This window comes from Carassius gibelio, chromosome B11 (assembly GCF_023724105.1).
Source record: "Carassius gibelio isolate Cgi1373 ecotype wild population from Czech Republic chromosome B11, carGib1.2-hapl.c, whole genome shotgun sequence".
Classification (NCBI taxonomy): Eukaryota; Metazoa; Chordata; class Actinopteri; order Cypriniformes; family Cyprinidae; genus Carassius; species Carassius gibelio.
Genome location: NC_068406.1, coordinates 24802564 through 24824763, shown reverse-complemented (window position 1 = coordinate 24824763; position 22200 = coordinate 24802564). Strand labels below are relative to the sequence as shown.

The window sequence follows — 22200 nt, the reverse complement described above, 5'->3', positions numbered from 1 at the left end:
TTCACTTAAAAGGTGTTCATTTCATTTTCAGATAATTTTATATAATCTTACGGATTAAATAGATATATACATTTAATCTACTTGTATTTTGTCAAGTCACCTTTACTGACAAAATACAAGTGGATTCAAGGTATATTCTCTAAAAAACATGTTAATTTTGATTCTAAGGTAATTTTATCTAGTTTTAAGCATACTATAGAAAATGTACCTTAAATCTACTTGTATTTTGTCTAGAAAGCTGACAGCTTGACATAAGCATTGGTTTCAATTCTCAGGTCATTTGATCAGGTTTTAAGGGTATTAAAGTGTTTTTGACAACAACAAAAGATGGTTATTGTAATATGATTATGACATAATAGAAACAGGCATCAAGTGCTTATTAGGGCTCAAGCCCGAAGGGGCGAAGAGCCCTATTGTTCTTCTAAGGATTATTCTTGTTATTAGGGCTCAAGCCTGGAGGGCGAGAGCCCTATTGTTTTCCTTAGGATTATTTGTTATTATTATTATTATTATTAGGGCTCAAGCCCAAAGGGCGAGAGGCCTATTGTTTTCCTTAGGATTATTTTTTATTATTAGGGCTCAAGCCTGGAGGGCGAGAGCCCTATTGTTTTCCTTAGGATTATTTTTTATTATTATTATTATTATTATTATTATTATTATTTTTTTCTAACGTTACGGGGGCTTTTGGGGCCCTTAACATGCTTAAAAAGTCTTGAAAATTGGCACACACATTGGAACCTGCGGCCATTAGGGCCGGGCAGAGACTGATACACGGGCGTGGCACAGGGGCTCTACAGCGCCCCCTGGAATATGGAGGGCCATATATCATACATACTTGTACGTAGACATACGAAACTCGGTACACATATAGAACTCATCAATACAAACAACTTTCGTATTGCATATCATAGGCTCCGCCCAACAGGAAGTTGGCTATTTAGGGTTTATTATTCATATTTGTCGTCAAAGTTGTGGGGGCTTTTGGAGTCCTTAACATACTCAAAAACTCTTGGAAATTTGCACACACCTCTGGATCTGTGGCCTTTAGGAGCCTGCAGAGGTTGGGACCCGGGCGTGGCACAGGGGCTCTACGGCGCCCCCTGGAACACAGTCATTAATATTGATGTATAGCTCACACATACTTACACGTATTAATATGAAACTCAGTACACATATAGATCTCATCGTGCCGAACAACTTGCGTATTGCATGTCATAGGCTCCGCCCAACAGGAAGTCAGCTATTTAGAGTTATGTAAAAAGCGCATGCTCTGGAATTTGATATACTTGTCATAGGTTTTTTACTCGATTGCCACCAAACTCGGTCAACATGATCTCAAGACATTGGGGATGAAAAATTGCCAGGGGATTTTTGATATCTCGAACGGTTTGCTCGTGGCGAGGCGTTTAATTTATGGCGAGAATTGAGAAACAGGAAGTGTCTAATACCATCCACATACATTTCCTAATTTTAATCAAACTTCATCAGATTATTCATTGTATGATGTCGATCGCATATATGTGACTATTAGGAGTCAAAGTTATAGCGCCACCAACTGGCAGCAGGAAGTGTGTCATTTTCAAAATGCTTTGAATTCAGCATCTTATTTTTACTCGATTTGCTTCAAACTTCATCAGAATAATGTTAAAACACAGCCGATATAAATCTGCTGGGGGGATATTGATATCTAAAAATATTGTTGCCGTGGCAACATGTCAAACTGGAATACTTCTCAGGTGATTTTGAGGCATATAACATGCTTAGAATTTCATCAAACTCAGAACACATATCAGTATTAGTGACAGCTAGACACTGGCAAAAGTTCATAAGAGGGCGTGGAAGAGGCACTCTATAGCGCCACCTTTTGTCAAAAGTGAGGGGGTTAGTTTTAGCTACAGACACCAAACTCAGTACAAAAATTGTTCTTATCAAGACGGACAACTTTCTAATTCACAGTCATCAGCTACAACCAACAGGAAGTCGGCTATTTTGATTTGAATGTGGATTGTTCTTTACATTTAGCTGTGAATTAATGCATACTGCTCAGAGGAGAGTAACACTATACACACCAAACTTGGTGTACATGTTGAAAAAACATTGAGGAACTTAAATTGTGAATGGGTTTTGGATAGCTTGGATGGTTTTGTCGTGGTGATTTTTTTAAATGACAATAAAGATGGAACTATTAATTTTCCTGCATTTTTAAATTCCAAACACTTCAAAACCTTTTTTCATACAGAAAAAAAGTTATTCTGAGTAAATATGGATAGTTTCACGACTTTACAACACTGTATGGATAACAGAAAATTAAAAAACTGTCAGACATCTCATCTCACTCTGTCCCTCTGTTTGAGTATTATGTGCTGAGACTTACATTGTCTGAGAGAAAATGCGCCCCTACAGGTTCAATTCCTGAAAGGGAAATTCGACTGAAAGGGAGGAGACTCTCTTTTAGTTTCATTTTTAAATCGGTTAAAATACAAATAAATACTTAGATTTAATTCACACTGACAAGCTAAACCAACATATATGATTATTACCGGTTCAGGGCTCATGGATAAATTATTTCTGGCCAGAGATACGTGAGAAATAGGAGAGATGAATCACCGCTGTGACCACGAGCGTCTGGAGTAAAGAGCTCAGAAAAAACGAATTTATTCCTGTTTTAAAGCTTTTAAAAATAAAGTATTGCAGCGATATCACACAATTCACCAATTAGAGCACACCAAGAGCTAAATTAAGATGTTTTTGAACTGTTTGTGTGAAAATGATATATTCGCGGCTGCCTATATCTGAAATCACTGCCTCTGATCAGCGCGCACAGTGTCACAAGTTCAAAACTAACGAATTTATTCTTGTTTAAGAGCTTTTTAAAATAAATTATTGCCATAAATGCACACAATACATCCATTATAACACAACACGAGCTAAATGCAGGTCTTTTGTGACCCGTTTAAGTGTGCAAGACTATTTGAAAGCGCGACTGGCAGAATAACATATATCTCTCGAGCTGCAGGATTCTGCCTTTCGTCGTAAGAACGAATACATCACGGACAAGATTATTTCAAAATACATAATAGCTTGGCTAATATAAACGAAAACAGCCACGTGAACATAAACTGTTGAGAAATAAATCTAAAGTGGATCTACTGGAATTTAATATTAAGTGACGGCATATACCAGCTGCTTCTGTCTTCAATTTTAATCTATATAAAAAATTAAACTCATTCATCTTGGCTGCTTGTTTAATGTGTGTACGTATCTATTTATTATTTTGCTCTAACAAGACTTAATCTATATTTAATTAAATCAATTACATTTTATTTTACATTTTATTTTTCCATTTCTGCATCTAAACGCCTAAAAACTATTGTATACTATTGTTAGCAATTTCTTTATCGTCCAATTTATCCGGTGTACACGCTTTTATTTTCATAATAAACTTGTTTGTTAGATTATACACAGTTATAGTGGTCTATAATAAATATTGACAGGTTTTATTCAAGCTGTTTAAAATGATTGCCTTAGGCTAATTTTTTAAAATGTAAATCCAAAAAAAAAATAAAAATAAAAAAAAAAATATTGGAAAACAATAACTTGTACTTTTTTATACATTTTGTATAGTTTCATAGTTTATGCATTATAGTTATAAAAACAAACAAATTTAGCCACTCACATAGAAATCTTAGGCCTTATCCTTTTCTGACAGTTTTAGGGATTTTTAAAAATCCTAAAAAACCTTATTTGTGCTGCAAATAATAATTTCAAACTAATTTGATACTGACCTCTGACATCCTGTGACATGATATTTATTTGAATTTACATAATCTCATGGATGTAACAGTAAATCTGTTCAGCTCACAGATCAAGACTAAGCTGTAATGCAAGCAGAACTTTCACAAATGCTTGTAGGTCAATAAAATCATTACAAAACACTTAAAAATCATTTAAGGGATTTGATAACACTGTAAAATAATGTCTAATTTGTTAACATTAGCAAATGCATTGATAACACTTTATAATAACTGCACTCATTAGTAAATAGTCAGTTCATGCTTTATAAAGCCTTGTCCCAATATTAATGGTCAGTAGTAAGCAGTTTATAAATACAGCTATAAATAGCTTGTTCTTGGTTTATGAGCACATTTATTAAAAAGGAGAATAAAGGGTCAGTTATCTTCCTATGAAAAAAAATAAATAAAAAAAAATAAACAAACAACACAGATTGATACAGAACTCAGAAATGTTATTGTGGATTTATGATAAACTCAGCCTGTAAATGAATTCATACTCCTCCAAGAAGACACAAGTAGTTCACACCAAACTTTTTTAACATGAAGCCAATATACTGAAGATGTTAAATCTCGAATGGGTTTAGGATACCTTAAATGGTGTGGCCATAGCGATTTATTAAAGTAACATTAAAAAAAATACAATAGTTATTTTACTATATCTTTAAAATTTTTAATTCCAACTCTTCATAATTTTTTATATACGTAGAAGTCATCATTTGAAGGAAGCACAGTAAGTTTCATAGCTTTATCATTTTCAAGAGCCAGCATAAAATTAAAACTATCATAACATATAAATCAAGCTTGCAATTCTTAGTACCAATAATGGCCACCAGATGGCGCTATAGGATTACTTTTAAATAATTATTGTAGAAACAAGTATGATTTAAATCATTTATAGAAATCTTTCAAAGAAAAATAATATGAATTTTATGTATTTTACTGATAAAATGACCCTCACTTAATTAGAATAACAAGCTGAAGTATTGTGAACTGTATATTAAGAATAATTCTTTATAGGCTTTATGGACAAATACGTTTTGAGTGACTCTTGAAGGATCAGCACCACATCCTCTTTTACCACTGTTTAAAGAATGTATCTAACATTACAGGTGCGGATGAATTTTGAATGGCTTGAATGGTCTTGTCGTGGTGATTTTTTGAAATAACAATAAAAAAGTAACCGGTAAATGTCTTTACTTTTTTTAAGTGCAGCTTCTAAACACTTCAAAAAAATGTACACATAGAAGACAAGTCATTCTGAGGAAATATGCATGGTTTCATGACTATACAACACTATATGGATGATAGAAAATTAAAAAACTATCATACATCTGATGTCACTCTGTCCCTCTGTCACTGTGGGTAATGTGTCTGTGTGTGTGTGTGTGTGTGTGTGTGTGTGTGTGTGTGTGTGTGTGTGTGTGTGTGTGTGTGTGTGTGTGTTAAGTGAATTAGGTGTGAAACTATCAGGGAGCATTTAGTCTCCAGCGCCAACATTTTACAGAACTGCCACTTTCCTGGAGTCTCAGAATTACAATGTGTCAGGTTCTGAGAGATCTAAGATTCCAAAAAATGATTTAATTAGAATACCATGAAGTATTGTGAAATACTATATATTAAGACTTTATATATAGGCTTTTTGAACAGATTAGAGTGACTCGTGAAGGACCATCAGTACCTCCTCTTGTCAGATGGTTTGAGGAATATATCTTCCAGAATCCGGGATTAAGATTTAGGAGCTCATTTTTATTCCACCTCCTTTCCTGAAAGTCTGTCTTGCAGAATTGACTAAAAATTAATCTTCACATTAATTCCTAATTATTTTGCAATTATTTTTGTCAGTTCTTCTTGACCTGTTTTTTTTTCTTCTTCTTCTTTTCTGACCTCATGACCCAGTCAGCATTTTTCTACAATGGTCAAGTCTTAACTTATCCATTTCTGTATTGCATTTGTGTTTGATATTTCTCATGGGTATTTCATAATTTTCGACTTTGAGTTAAAACAGTTTGAGTTAAAACTCTTTTTTATTGCATTTCATCTGTAAAAGAAAACATGCCCAATAATTCTGCACACATGAATATAAGGAGTTTTTCTCTTCCAGCTTTCCTGGACTATTGTATAGCACTCATAAATGATTAAATAAAAAATAATGGTAGTTATTAAGATTGATATGGTTAGGAATTGGTAAAATGTGCTTGGAAAAAAATCACAAAAAAACAATGTTTTAATGTTTAAGTTTGGAATATTAACTGACATGAATGAATGCTATATAAATATTGTTCATGTTAACATAATGTTTAGAAATGAAATATTATTGTAAAGTGTCACTAAAGTTATATATATTGTTCTGTGAATGTGATTTTAAAGTCTTGATGATTCTGATTAACCCTTTAACTGCCTTATCCTTTAAAACCTCACTGCCAGAGGGATATTGTGAATGCATGTGCCCGCTGGGCACAGTTTACCTGATGCCACCGGGGGTGGCGATGGCATTGGTGGCTTGAGCCCGCCATCGCTGCTTGCAGCTATATTTATTATTATTATTATTATTATTATTATTTTTTTCCAACGTCTCGGGGGCTTTTGGGGCCCTTAACGTGCTTAAAAAGTCTTGAAAATTGGCACACAGATTGGAACCTGCGGCCATTAGGGCCGGGCAGAGACTGATACACGGGCGTGGCACAGGGGCTCTACAGCGCCCCCTGGAATATGGAGGGCCATATATCATACATTCTTGCTCGTAGACGAATGAAACTCGGTACACATATAAATCTCATCAATCCAAACAACTTTTGTATTGCATATCATAGGCTCCGCCCAACAGGAAGTTGGCTATTTAGGGTTTAGTATTCAAATTTTTCGTCAAAGTTGTGGGGGCTTTTGGGGTCCTTAACATACTCAAAAACTCTTGAAAATTTGCGCACACTTTGGAATCTGTGGCCTTTAGGAGCCTGCAGAGGCTGGGACCCGGGCGTGGCACAGGGGCTCTACGGCGCCCCCTGGAACACAGTCAGAAATGTTGATGTATAGCTCACACATACTTGCACATATTCATATGAAACTCAGTACACATATAGATCTCATCGTGCCGAACAACTTTCGTATTGCATGTCATAGGCTCCACCCAACAGGAAGTCAGCTATTTAGAGTTATGTAAAAAGCGCATGCTCTGGAATTTGAAATACTTGTCATAGGTTTTTTTCTCGATTGCCGCCAAACTCGGTCAACATGATCTCAAGACACTGGGGATGAAAAATTGCCAGGGGATTTTTGATATCTCGAACGGTTTGCTCGTGGCGAGGCGTTGAAATTATGGCGAGAAATGAGAAACAGGAAGTGTCTAATACCATCCACATACAGTTCCTGATTTTAATCAAACTTCATCAGATTATTCGTTGTATGATGTCGATCGCATATATGTGACTATTAGGAGTCAAAGTTATAGCGCCACCAACTGGCAGAAGGAAGTGTGTCATTTTCAAAATGATTTGAATTCAGCATCTTATTATTACTCGATTTGCTTCAAACTTCATCAGAATAATGTTAAAACACAGCCGATATAAATCTGCAAGGGGGATATTGATATCTAAAAAATTGTTGGCCTGGCAACATGTCAAACTGGAATACTTCTCAGGTGATTTTGAGGCAAATACCATACTTAGAATTTCACAAAACTCTGAACACACATCAGTATTTCTGATAGGAACTTAAATTGTGAATGGATTTTGGATAGCTTGAATGGTTTTGCCGTGGTGATTTTTTGAAATTACCTTACAAAGGGAATCATTATTGTATTTTTAAAATGCAGCTTCCAAACACGTCAAAGAATTTTTTCATACAGATGAAAAAGTCATTCTGAGGAAATATGCATAGTTTCAAGACTTTACAACACTGTATGGATAACAGAAAATTAAAAAACTCTCAGACATCTCATCTCACTTTGTCCCTCTGTTTGAGTATATGTGCTTCAGACTTCCATTGTCTGAGAGAAATTGCGCCCCTACAGGTGCAATTACCGGACTTTTACTTTCACTTTTAAATCGGTTAAAAATACAAATAAATACTTAGATTTAATTCACACTGACAAGCTAAACCAACATATCTGATTATTACCGGTTCAGGGCTCATGGATAAATTATTTCTGGCCAGAGATACGTGAGAAATAGGAGAGATGAATCACCGCTGTGACCACGAGCGTCTGGAGTAAAGAGATCAGAAAAAACGAATTTATTCCTGTTTTAAAGCTTTTAAAAATAAATTATTACAGCGATATCACACAATCAACCAATTAGAACACACCAAGAGCTAAATTCAGATGTTTTTGAACTGTTTGTGTGAAAATGAAATATTTGTGGCTGCCTATCTGAAATCACGCCTCCGATCAGCGCTTACAGTGTCGAGCTCAAAACAAACGAATTTATTCTTGTTTAAGAGCTTTTTTAAATAAAACATTACCACAAATGCACACAATAAACCCATTGTAACACATCAAGAGGTAAATGCAGGTGTTTGTGACCCGTTTAAGTGCGCAAAACTATTTGAAAGCGAGACTGGCAGAATAACATATATCTCTCGAGCTGCAGGATTCTGGCTTTCGTCGTACGAACGAACACATCACGGACAAGATTATTTCAAAACACATAATAGCTTGGCGAATATAAACGAAAACAGCCACGTGAACATAAACTGTTGAGAAATATATCTGAAGTGGATCTACTGGATTTTAATATTAAGTGACCGCATATACCAGCTGCTTCTGTCTTCAATTTTAATCTATATAAAAAATGAAATTCATTCATCTTGGCTGCTTTTTTAATGTGTGTACGTATTTATTTATTTATTTATTATTTTGCTCTAACAAGAATTAATCTATATTTAATTAAATCAATTACATTTTATTTTACATTTGATTTGTCCATATCTGCATCTAAACGCCTAAAAAACTAAAAAATGCTCTATTATACTATTGTTAGCAATTTCTTTATCGTCCAATTTATCTGGTGTACACACTTTTTTTTTCATAATAAACTTGTTTGTTAGATTATACACAGTTACAGTGGTCTATAATAAATATTAACAGGTTTTCTTCAAGCTGTTTAGAATGATTGCAGTAGGCTAATTTTTTTAAATGTAAATCCAAAAAAAAAAAAAAAAAAACATTGGAAAACAATGACTGTTGTACTTTTTTTATACATTTTGTATAATTTCATAGTTTATGCATTATAGTTATAAAACAAATAAATGTAGCCACTCACATAGAAATCTTAGGCCTTATCCTTTTCTGACAGTTTTAGGGATTTTTAAAAATCCTAAAAAACCCTAAATTGTGCTGCAAATAATAATTTCAAACTCAAAAAGTAAATAGTCAGTTCATGCTTTATAAAGCCTTGTCCCAATATTAATAGTCAGTAGTAAGCAGTTTATAAATACAGCTATAAATAGCTTGTTTTTGGTTTATAAGCACATTTATTAAAAAGGAGAGTAAAGGATCAGTTATCTTCCTATGAAAAATAAAAGATAAAAATAAACAAACAACAACACAGATTGATACAGAACAGAAAAATAAATTTTATTGTGGATTTATGATAAAATCAGCCTGTAAATGAATTCATACTCCTCCTCATACTACTCCATACTCCTTTTTCAACATGATGCCAATATACTGAGATGTTAAATTGTGAATGGGTTTAGGATAGCTTAAATGGTGTTGCCATAGAGATTTATTAATGTAACATAAAAAAATACAATAGTTATTTTACTATATCTTTAAAATTTTTCATTCTAACTCTTCATAATTTTTTATATAAGTAGAAGTCCTCATTTGAAGGAAGCACAGTAAGTTTCATAGCTTTTTCATTTTCAAGATCCAGCCTAAAATTAAAACTATCATAACTTATAAATCAAGCTTGCAATTCTTAGTACCAATAATGGTCACCAGAGGGAGCTATAGGATTACTTTTAAATAATTATTGTAGAAACGAGTATGATTTAAATAATTTATAGAAATCTTTCAAATAAAATAATATGTATTTTAGGAATTTTACTGATAAAAATGACCCTCACTTAATTAGAATAACAAGCTGAAGTATTGTGAACTGTATATTAAGAATAATTCTTTATAGGCTTTATGGACAGATACGTTTTGAGTGACTCTTGAAGGATCAGCACCACATCCTCTTTTACCACTGTTTAAAGAACTAATCTTACAGAACAGGTGTGAATGAATTTTGGATAGCTTGAATGGTTTTGTCGTGGTGATTTTTTGAAATAATAGTAAAAAAGGAACCAGTAAATGTCTTTTTATTTTTTTTAAAGTGCAGCTTCTAAACAATTAAAAAAAATGTACACATAAAAGACAAGTCATTCTGAGGCATATTTCCTCAGAATGACTGGTCTCATGACAATAGTTTCATGACTATACAACACTATATGGATGATAGAAAATAAAAAAAACTATCATACATCTAATGTCACTCAGTCCCACTGTCACTGTGGGTAATGTGTGTGTGTGTGTGTGTGTGTGTGTGTGTTAAGTGAATTAGGTGTGAAACTATCAGGGAGCATTTAGTCTCCAGCGCCAACATTTTACAGAACTGCCACTTTCCTGGAGTCTCCAGAATTACTCGGTGTCCGGCTCTGAGAGACTTAAGATCCCAAAAAATGATTTAATTAGAATACCATGAAGTATTGTGAAATACTATATATTAAGGCTTTATATATAGGCTTTATGAACAGATTAGAGTGACTCGTGAAGGACCAGCACCACCTCCTCTTGTTCGATGGTTTGAGGAGTATATCTTCCAGAATCCAGGATTAAGATTTAAGAGCTCATTTTTATTCCACCTCCTTTCCTGAAAGTCTGTCTTGCAGAATTGACTAAAAATTAATCTTCACATTATTTCCTAATTATTTTGCAATTCTTTTTGTCAGTTCTTCTTGACCTGTTTTTCTCTTCCAGCTTTCCTGGACTATTGTATAGCACTCATAAATGATTAAATAAAAAATAATGGTAGTTATTAAGATTGATATGGTTTGGAATTGGTAAAAAATGCTTGGAAAAAAATCACAATAAAACAATGTTTCAATGTTTAAGTTTGGAATATTAACTGACGTGAATGAATGCTATATAAACATTGTTCATGTTAACATAATGTTTATGAATGGAATCTTATTGTAAAGTGTTACTAAAGTTATATATATATATATATATTGTTCTGTGAATGTGATTTTAAAGTCTAGATGATTCGGATTAACCCTTTAACTGCCTTATCCTTTAAAACCTCACTGCCAGAGGGATATTGTGAATGCATGTGCCCGCTGGGCACAGTTTACCTGATGCCACCGGGGTGGCGATGGCACTGGTGGCTTGAGCCCGCCATCGCTGCTTGCAGCTATATTTAGGGCTCAAGCCCAAAGGGCGAGAGGCCTATTGTTTTCCTTAGGATTATTTTTTATTAGGGCTCAAGCCCAAAGGGCGAGAGGCCTATTGTTTTCCTTAGGATTATTTTTTATTATTATTATTATTATTATTATTATTATTTTTTTCCAACGTCTCGGGGGCTTTTGGGGCCCTTAACGTGCTTAAAAAGTCTTGAAAATTGGCACACAGATTGGAACCTGCGGCCATTAGGGCCGGGCAGAGACTGATACACGGGCGTGGCACAGGGGCTCTACAGCGCCCCCTGGAATATGGAGGGCCATATATCATACATTCTTGCTCGTAGACGTATGAAACTCGGTACACATATAAATCTCATCAATCCAAACAACTTTTGTATTGCATATCATAGGCTCCGCCCAACAGGAAGTTGGCTATTTAGGGTTTAGTATTCAAATTTTTCGTCAAAGTTGTGGGGGCTTTTGGGGTCCTTAACATACTCAAAAACTCTTGAAAATTTGCGCACACTTTGGAATCTGTGGCCTTTAGGAGCCTGCAGAGGCTGGGACCCGGGCGTGGCACAGGGGCTCTATGGCGCCCCCTGGAACACAGTCAGAAATGTTGATGTATAGCTCACACATACTTGCACATATTCATATGAAACTCAATACACATATAGATCTCATCGTGCCAAACAACTTTCGTATTGCATGTCATAGGCTCCGCCCATCAGGAAGTCAGCTATTTAGAGTTATGTAAAAAGCGCATGCTCTGGAATTTGAAATACTTGTCATAGGTTTTTTTCTCGATTGCCGCCAAACTCGGTCAACATGATCTCAACACACTGGGGATGAAAAATTGCCAGGGGATTTTTGATATCACGAACGGTTTGATCGTGGCGAGGCGTTGAAATTATGGCGAGAAATGAGAAACAGGAAGTGTCTAATACCGTCCACATACATTTCCTGATTTTAATCAAACTTCATCAGATTATTCGTTGTATGATGTCGATCGCATATATGTGACTATTAGGAGTCAAAGTTATAGCGCCACCAACTGGCAGAAGGAAGTGTGTCATTTTCAAAATGATTTGAATTCAGCATCTTATTATTACTCGATTTGCTTCAAACTTCATCAGAATAATGTTAAAACACAGCCGATATAAATCTGCAAGGGGGATATTGATATCTAAAAAATTGTTGGCGTGGCAACATGTCAAACTGGAATACTTCTCAGGTGATTTTGAGGCATATAACATACTTAGAATTTCACAAAACTCTGAACACACATCAGTATTTCTGATAGGAACTTAAATTGTGAATGGATTTTGGATAGCTTGAATGGTTTTGCCGTGGTGATTTTTTTAAATGACCTTACAAAGGGAATCATTATTGTATTTTTAAATTGCAGCTTCCAAACACGTCAAATAATTTTTTCATACAGATGAAAAAGTCATTCTGAGGAAATATGCATAGTTTCACGACTTTACAACACTGTATGGATAACAGAAAATTAAAAAACTGTCAGACATCTCATCTCACTCTGTCCCTCTGTTTGAGTGTGTGTGCTTAGACTTCCATTGTCTGAGAGAAATAGCGCCCCTACAGGTTCAATTCCCGAACTTTTACTTTCACTTTTAAATCGGTTAAAAATACAAACAAATACTTAGATTTAATTCACACTGACAAGCTAAACCAACATATCTGATTATTACCGGTTCAGGGCTCATGGATAAATTATTTCTGGCCAGAGATATGTGAGAAATAGGAGAGATGAATCACCGCTGTGATCACGAGAGTCTGGAGTAAAGAGCTCAGAAAAAACGAATTTATTCCTGTTTTAAAGCTTTTAAAAATAAATTATTACAGCGATATCACACAATCAACCAATTAGAACACACCAAGAGCTAAATTAAGATGTTTTTGAACTGTTTGTGTGAAAATGAAATATTTGTGGCTGCCTAACTGAAATCACCGCCTCCGATCAGCGCGTACAGTGTCCAGCTCAAAACAAACGAATTTATTCTTGTTTAAGAGCTTTTTTAAATAAAATATTACCACAAATGCACACAATAAACCCATTGTAACACAACAAGAGCTAAATGCAGGTGTTTTTGACCTGTTTAAGTGTGCAAGACTATTTGAAAGCGGGACTGGCAGAATAACATATATCTCTCGAGCTGCAGGATCCTGGCTTTCGTCGTACGAACGAACACATCACGGACAAGATTATTTCAAAATACATAATAGCTTGGCGAATATAAACGAAAACAGCCACGTGAACATAAACTGGATCTACTGGATTTGAATATTAAAGTGACCACATTTACCACTTGTTTCTGTCTTCAATTTTAATCTATATAAAAAAGGAAACTCATTCGACTTGGCTGCTTTTTTAATGTGTGCGTATTTATTTATTTATCTTTTTATACATTTTGTATAATTTCATAGTTTGTGTATTACAATTATAAAAACAAAAATAAAATTAGCCACTCACATAGAAATAGCTTAGGCCTTAACCTTTTTCTGACAGTTTTAGGGATTTTTAAAAATCCTAAAAAAACCTTATTTGTGCTGCAAATAATAATTTCAAACTCATTTGATGCTGACCTATGACATCGTGTGACATTATATTTATTTTAATTTACATAATCTCATGGATGTAACAGTAAATCTGTTCAGCTCACAGATCAATACTAAGCTGTAATGCAAGCAGAACTTTCACAAATGCTTATGAGTCATTTAAGGATTTGATAACACTGTAAAATAATGTCTAATTTGTTAACATTAGCAAATTCATTGATAACACTTTATAATAACTGCACTCATTATTAAATAGTCAGTTCATGCTTTATAAAGCCTTGTCCCAATATCAATAGTCAGTAGTAAGCAGTTTATAAATACAGCTATAAATAGCTTGTCCTTGGTTTATAAGCACATTTATTAAAAATGAGAGTAAGTTATCTTCCTATGAAAAATAAAAGATAAAAATAAACAAACAACAACACAGATTGATACAGAACTCAGAAATTTTATTGTGGATTTATGATAAAGCCTGCAAATGAATTCATACTCCTACTCATACTACTCCATACTCCTTTTTCAACATTATGCCTATATACTGAGATGTTAAATTGTGAATGGGTTTAGGATAGCTTAAATGGTTTTGCCATAGAGATTTATTAAAGTAACATAAAAAAATACAATAGTTATTTTACTATATCTTTACAATTTTTCATTCTAAATCTTCATATTTTTTTATATAAGTAGAAGTCATCATTTGAAGGAAGCACAGTAAGTTTCATAGCTTTATCACTTTCAAGAGCCAGCATAAAATTTAAACTATCATAACTTATAAATCAAGCTTGCAATTCTTAGTACCTATAATGGCCACCAGAGGGAGCTATAGGATTACTTTTAAATAATTATTGTAGAAACGAGTATGATTTAAATCATTTATAGAAATCTTTCAAAAAAAAATGAATTGTATATATTTTACTGATAAAATGACCCTCACTTAATTAGAATAACAAGCTGAAGTATTTTGAACTGTATATTAAGAATAATTATTTATAGGCTTTATGGACAGATAACGTTTTGAGTGACTCTTGAAGGTTCAGCACCACATCTTCTTTTACCACTGTTTAAAGAATTAATCTTACAGAATAGGTGTGAATGAATTTTGGATAGCTTGAATGGTTTTGCCGTGATGATTTTTTGAAATAATAGTAAAAAAGGAACCAGTAAATGTCTTTTTATTTTTTTAAAGTGCAGCTTCTAAACACTTAAAAAAAAAAATGTACACATAGAAGACCAGTCATTCTGAGGCATATTTCCTCAGAATGACTGGTCTCATGACCATAGTTTCATGACTATACAACACTATATGGATGATAGAAAATTAAAAAAAACTATCATACATCTGATGTCACTCAGTCCCACTGTCACTGTGGGTAATGTGTGTGTGTGTGTGTGTGTGTGTGTGTGTTAAGTGAATTAGGTGTGAAACTATCAGGGTGCATTTAGTCTCCAGCGCCAACATTTTACAGAACTGCCACTTTCCTGGAGTCTCCAGAATTACTCGGTGTCAGGCTCTGAGAGACTTAAGATCCCAAAAAATGATTTAATTAGAATACCATGAAGTATTGTGAAATACTATATATTAAGTCTTTATATATAGGCTTTATGAACAGATTAGAGTGACTCGTGAAGGACCAGCACCACCTTCTCTTGTCCGATGGTTTGAGGAATATATCTTCCAGAATCCAGGATTAAGATTTAGGAGCTCATTTTTATTCCACCTCCTTTCCTGAAAAGTCTGTCTTGCAGAATTGACTAAAAATTAATCTTCACATTAATTACTAATTATTTTGCAATTCTTTTTGTCAGTTCTTCTTGACCTGCTTTTTTCTTCTTCTTTTCTGACCTCATGACCCAGTCAGCATTTTTGTACAATGGTCAAGTCTTAACTTATCCATTTCTGTATTGCATTTGTGTTTGATATTTCTCATGGGTATTTCATAATTTTCGACCTTACAGTTTGAGTTAAAAGTCTATTTTAGCGCATTTCATCTGTAAAAGAAAACATGCCTAATAATTCTGCACACATGAATATGAGGAGTTTTTCTCTTCCAGCTTTCCTGGACTATTGTATAGCACTCATAAATGATTAAATAAAAAATAATGGTAGTTATTAAGATTTATATGGTTAGGAATTGGTAAAATGTGCTTGGAAAAAAATCACAATAAAACAATGTTTTAATGTTTAAGTTTGGAATATTAACTGACATGAATGAATGCTATATAAATATTGTTCATGTTAACATAATGTTTATAAATGAAATCTTATTGTAAAGTGTTACTAAAGTTATATATATATATATATATATATATATATATATATATATATATATTGTTCTGTGAATGTGATTTTAAAGTCAAGATGATTCGGATTAACCCTTTAACTGCCATATCCTTTAAAACCTCACTGCCAGAGGGATATTGTGAATGCATGTGCCCGCTGGGCACAGTTTACCTGATGCCACCGGGGTGGCGATGGCATTGGCGGCTTGAGCCCGCCATCGCTGCTTGCAGCTATATTTATTATTATTATTATTTTTTTCCAACGTCTCGGGGGCTTTTGGGGCCCTTAACGTGCTTAAAAAGTCTTGAAAATTGGCACACAGATTGGAACCTGCGGCCATTAGGGCCGGGCAGAGACTGATACACGGGCGTGGCACAGGGGCTCTACAGCGCCCCCTGGAATATGGAGGGCCATATATCATACATTCTTGCTCGTAGACGTATGAAACTCGGTACACATATAAATCTCATCAATCCAAACAACTTTTGTATTGCATATCATAGGCTCCGCCCAACAGGAAGTTGGCTATTTAGGGTTTAGTATTCAAATTTTTCGTCAAAGTTGTGGGGGCTTTTGGGGTCCTTAACATACTCAAAAACTCTTGAAAATTCGCGCACACTTTGGAATCTGTGGCCTTTAGGAACCTGCAGAGGCTGGGACCCGGGCGTGGCACAGGGGCTCTACGGCGCCCCCTGGAACACAGTCAGAAATGTTGATGTATAGCTCACACATACTTGCACATATTCATATGAAACTCAGTACACATATAGATCTCATCGTGCCGAACAACTTTCGTATTGCATGTCATAGGCTCCACCCAACAGGAAGTCAGCTATTTAGAGTTATGTAAAAAGCGCATGCTCTGGAATTTGAAATACTTGTCATAGGTTTTTTTCTCGATTGCCGCCAAACTCGGTCAACATGATCTCAAGACACTGGGGATGAAAAATTGCCAGGGGATTTTTGATATCTCGAACGGTTTGCTCGTGGCGAGGCGTTGAAATTATGGCAAGAAATTAGAAACAGGAAGTGTCTAATACCATCCACATACATTTCCTGATTTTAATCAAACTTCATCAGATTATTCGTTGTATAATGTCGATCGCATATATGTGACTATTAGGAGTCAAAGTTATAGCGCCACCAACTGGCAGAAGGAAGTGTGTCATTTTCAAAATGATTTGAATTCAGCATCTTATTATTACTCGATTTGCTTCAAACTTCATCAGAATAATGTTAAAACACAGCCGATATAAATCTGCAAGGGGGATATTGATATCTAAAAAATTGTTGCCGTGGCAACATGTCAAACTGGAATACTTCTCAGGTGATTTTGAGGCAAATAACATACTTAGAATTTCACAAAACTCTGAACACACATCAGTATTTCTGATAGGAACTTAAATTGTGAATGGATTTTGGATAGCTTGAATGGTTTTGCCGTGGTGATTTTTTTAAATGACCTTACAAAGGGAATCATTATTGTATTTTTAAATTGCAGCTTCCAAACACGTCAAATAATTTTTTCATACAGATGAAAAAGTCATTCTGAGGAAATATGGATAGTTTCACGACTTTACAACACTGTATGGATAACAGAAAATTAAAAAACTGTCAGACATCTCATCTCACGCTGTCCCTCTGTTTGAGTATATGTGCTTCAGACTTCCATTGTCTGAGAGAAATAGCGCCCCTACAGGTTCAATTCCCGAACTTTTACTTTCACTTTTAAATCGGTTAAAAATACAAACAAATACTTAGATTTAATTCACACTGACAAGCTAAACCAACATATCTGATTATTACCGGTTCAGGGCTCATGGATAAATTATTTCTGGCCAGAGATATGTGAGAAATAGGAGAGATTAATCACCGCTGTGATCACGAGCGTCTGGAGTAAAGAGCTCAGAGAAAACGAATTTATTCCTGTTTTAAAGCTTTTAAAAATAAATTATTACAGCGATATCACACAATCAACCAATTAGAACACACCAAGAGCTAAATTAAGATGTTTTTGAACTGTTTGTGTGAAAATGAAATATTTGTGGCTGCCTATCTGAAATCACGCCTCCGATCAGCGCGTACAGTGTCCAGCTCAAAACAAACGAATTTATTCTTGTTTAAGAGCTTTTTAAAATAAATTATTGCCACAAATGCACACAATAAACCCATTGTAACACAACAAGAGCTAAATGCAGGTGTTTGTGACCCGTTTAAGTGCGCAAGACTATTTGAAAGCGCGACTGGCAGAATAACATGTATCTCTGGAGCTGCAGGATTCTGCCTTTCGTCGTACGAACGAACACATCACGGACAAGATTATTTCAAAATACATAATAGCTTGGCGAATATAAACGAAAACAGCCACGTGAACATAAACTGGATCTACTGGATTTGAATATTAAAGTGACCACATTTACCACTTGTTTCTGTCTTCAATTTTAATCTATATAAAAAAGGAAACTCATTCGACTTGGCTGCTTTTTTAATGTGTGCGTATTTATTTATTTATCTTTTTATACATTTTGTATAATTTCATAGTTTGTGTATTACAATTATAAAAACAAAAATAAAATTAGCCACTCACATAGAAATAGCTTAGGCCTTAACCTTTTTCTGACAGTTTTAGGGATTTTTAAAAATCCTAAAAAGACCTTATTTGTGCTGCAAATAATAATTTCAAACTCATTTGATGCTGACCTATGACATCCTGTGACATTATATTTATTTGAATTTACATAATCTCATGGATGTAACAGTAAATCTGTTCAGCTCACAGATCAATACTAAGCTGTAATGCAAGCAGAACTTTCACAAATGCTTATGAGTCATTTAAGGATTTGATAACACTGTAAAATAATGTCTAATTTGTTAACATTAGCAAATTCATTGATAACACTTTATAATAACTGCACTCATTATTAAATAGTCAGTTCATGCTTTATAAAGCCTTGTCCCAATATTAATAGTCAGTAGTAAGCAGTTTATAAATACAGCTATAAATAGCTTGTCCTTGGTTTATAAGCACATTTATTAAAAATGAGAGTAAGTTATCTTCCTATGAAAAATAAAAGATAAAAATAAACAAACAACAACACAGATTGATACAGAACTCAGAAATTTTATTGTGGATTTATGATAAAGCCTGCAAATGAATTCATACTCCTACTCATACTACTCCATACTCCTTTTTCAACATTATGCCTATATACTGAGATGTTAAATTGTGAATGGGTTTAGGATAGCTTAAATGGTTTTGCCATAGAGATTTATTAAAGTAACATAAAAAAATACAATAGTTATTTTACTATATCTTTACAATTTTTCATTCTAAATCTTCATAATTTTTTATATAAGTAGAGGTCCTCATTTGAAAGAAGCACAGTAAGTTTCATAGCTTTATCACTTTCAAGAGCCAGCATAAAATTTAAACTATCATAACTTATAAATCAAGCTTGCAATTCTTAGTACCTATAATGGCCACCAGAGGGAGCTATAGGATTACTTTTAAATAATTATTGTAGAAACGAGTATGATTTAAATCATTTATAGAAATCTTTAAAAAAAAAATGAATTGTATATATTTTACTGATAAAATGACCCTCACTTAATTAGAATAACAAGCTGAAGTATTTTGAACTGTATATTAAGAATAATTCTTTATAGGCTTTGTGGACAGATAACGTTTTGAGTGACTATTGAAGGTTCAGCACCACATCCTCTTTTACCACTGTTTAAAGAATTAATCTTACAGAACAGGTGCGAATGAATTTTGGATAGCTTGAATGGTTTTGCCGTGATGATTTTTTGAAATAATAGTAAAAAAGGAACCAGTAAATGTCTTTTTATTTTTTTAAAGTGCAGCTTCTAAACACTTAAAAAAAAAAAATGTACACATAGAAGACCAGTCATTCTGAGGCATATTTCCTCAGAATGACTGGTCTCATGACCATAGTTTCATGACTATACAACACTGTATGGATGATAGAAAATTAAAAAAAACTATCATACATCTGATGTCACTCAGTCCCACTGTCACTGTGGGTAATGTGTGTGTGTGTGTGTGTTAAGTGAATTAGGTGTGAAACTATCAGGGTGCATTTAGTCTCCAGCGCCAACATTTTACAGAACTGCCACTTTCCTGGAGTCTCCAGAATTACTCGGTGTCAGGCTCTGAGAGACTTAAGATTCCAAAAAATGATTTAATTAGAATACCATGAAGTATTGTGAAATACTATATATTAAGTCTTTATATATAGGCTTTATGAACAGATTAGAGTGACTCGTGAAGGACCAGCACCACCTCCTCTTGTTCGATGGTTTGAGGAATATATCTTCCAGAATCCAGGATTAAGATTTAGGAGCTCATTTTTATTCCACCTCCTTTCCTGAAAAGTCTGTCTTGCAGAATTGACTAAAAATTAATCTTCACATTAATTACTAATTATTTTGCAATTCTTTTTGTCAGTTCTTCTTGACCTGCTTTTTTCTTCTTCTTTTCTGACCTCATGACCCAGTCAGTATTTTTTGTACAATGGTCAAGTCTTAACTTATCCATTTCTGTATTGCATTTGTGTTTGATATTTCTCATGGGTATTTCATAATTTTCGACCTTACAGTTTGAGTTAAAAGTCTATTTTAGCGCATTTCATCTGTAAAAGAAAACATGCCTAATAATTCTGCACACATGAATATAAGGAGTTTTTCTCTTCCAGCTTTCCTGGACTATTGTATAGCACTCATAAATGATTAAATAAAAAATAATGGTAGTTATTAAGATTTATATGGTTAGGAATTGGTAAAATGTGCTTGGAAAAAAATCACAATAAAACAATGTTTTAATGTTTAAGTTTGGAATATTAACTGACGTGAATGAATGCTATATAAATATTGTTCATGTTAACATAATGTTTATGAATGGAATCTTATTGTAAAGTGTTACTAAAGTTATACATATATATTGTTCTGTGAATGTGATTTTAAAGTCTAGATGATTCGGATTAACCCTTTAACTGCCATATCCTTTAAAACCTCACTGCCAGAGGGATATTGTGAATGCATGTGCCCATGCATTGTGAATTTACCTGATGCCACCGGGGGTGGCGATGGCACTGGTGGCTTGAGCCCGCCATCGCTGCTTGCAGCTATATTTATTATTATTATTTATTATTATTATTTTTCTTCAAGGTTTCGGGGGCTTTTGGGGCCCTTAACATGCTTAAAAAGTCTTGAAAATTGGCACACACATTGGAACCTGCGGCCATTAGGGCCGGGCAGAGACTGATACACGGGCGTGGCACAGGGGCTCTACAGCGCCCCCTGGAATATGGAGGGCCATATATCATACATACTTGCACGTAGACGTACGAAACTTGGTACACATATAGAACTCATCAATACAAACAACTTTCGTATTGCATATCATAGGCTCCGCCCAACAGGAAGTTGGCTATTTGGGGTTTATTAATCATATTTGTCGTCAAATTTGTGGGGGCTTTTGGGGTCCTTAACATACTCAAAAACTCTTGAAAGTTTGCGCACACTTTGGAATCTGTGGCCTTAAGGAGCCTGCAGAGGCTGGGACACGGGCGTGGCACAGGGGCTCTACAGCGCCCCCTGGAACACAGTCATAAATGTTGATGTATAGCTCACACATACTTACACGTATTAATATGAAACTCAGTACACATATAGATCTCATCGTGCCGAACAACTTGCGTATTGCATGTCATAGGCTCCGCCCAACAGGAAGTCAGCTATTTAGAGTTATGTAAAAAGCGCATGCTCTGGAATTTGAAATACTTGTCATAGGTTTTTTACTCGATTGCCGCCAAACTCGGTCAACATGATCTCAAGACACTGGGGATGAAAAATTGCCAGGGGATTTTTGATATCTCAAACGGTTTGCTCGTGGCGAGGCGTTGAAATTATGGCGAGAAATGAGAAACAGGAAGTGTCTAATACCATCCACATACATTTCCTGATTTTAATCAAACTTCATCGGATTATTCTTTGTATGATGTCGATCGCATATATGTGACTATTAGGAGTCAAAGTTATAGCGCCACCAGCTGGCAGCAGGAAGTGTGTCATTTTCAAAATGCTTTGTATTCAGCATCTTAATTTTAATCGATTTGCTTCAAACTTCATCAGAATAATGTTAAA

The 22200-nt window shown here is 34.5% G+C and overlaps 1 protein-coding gene across 1 annotated transcript in view; it reads left to right on the top strand.

Annotated features, from left to right (window-relative positions):
- Positions 1-22200, top strand: part of opn6a (opsin 6, group member a) — a 39893-nt gene that overhangs the window by 1008 nt on the left and 16685 nt on the right. The window lies entirely within an intron of this gene.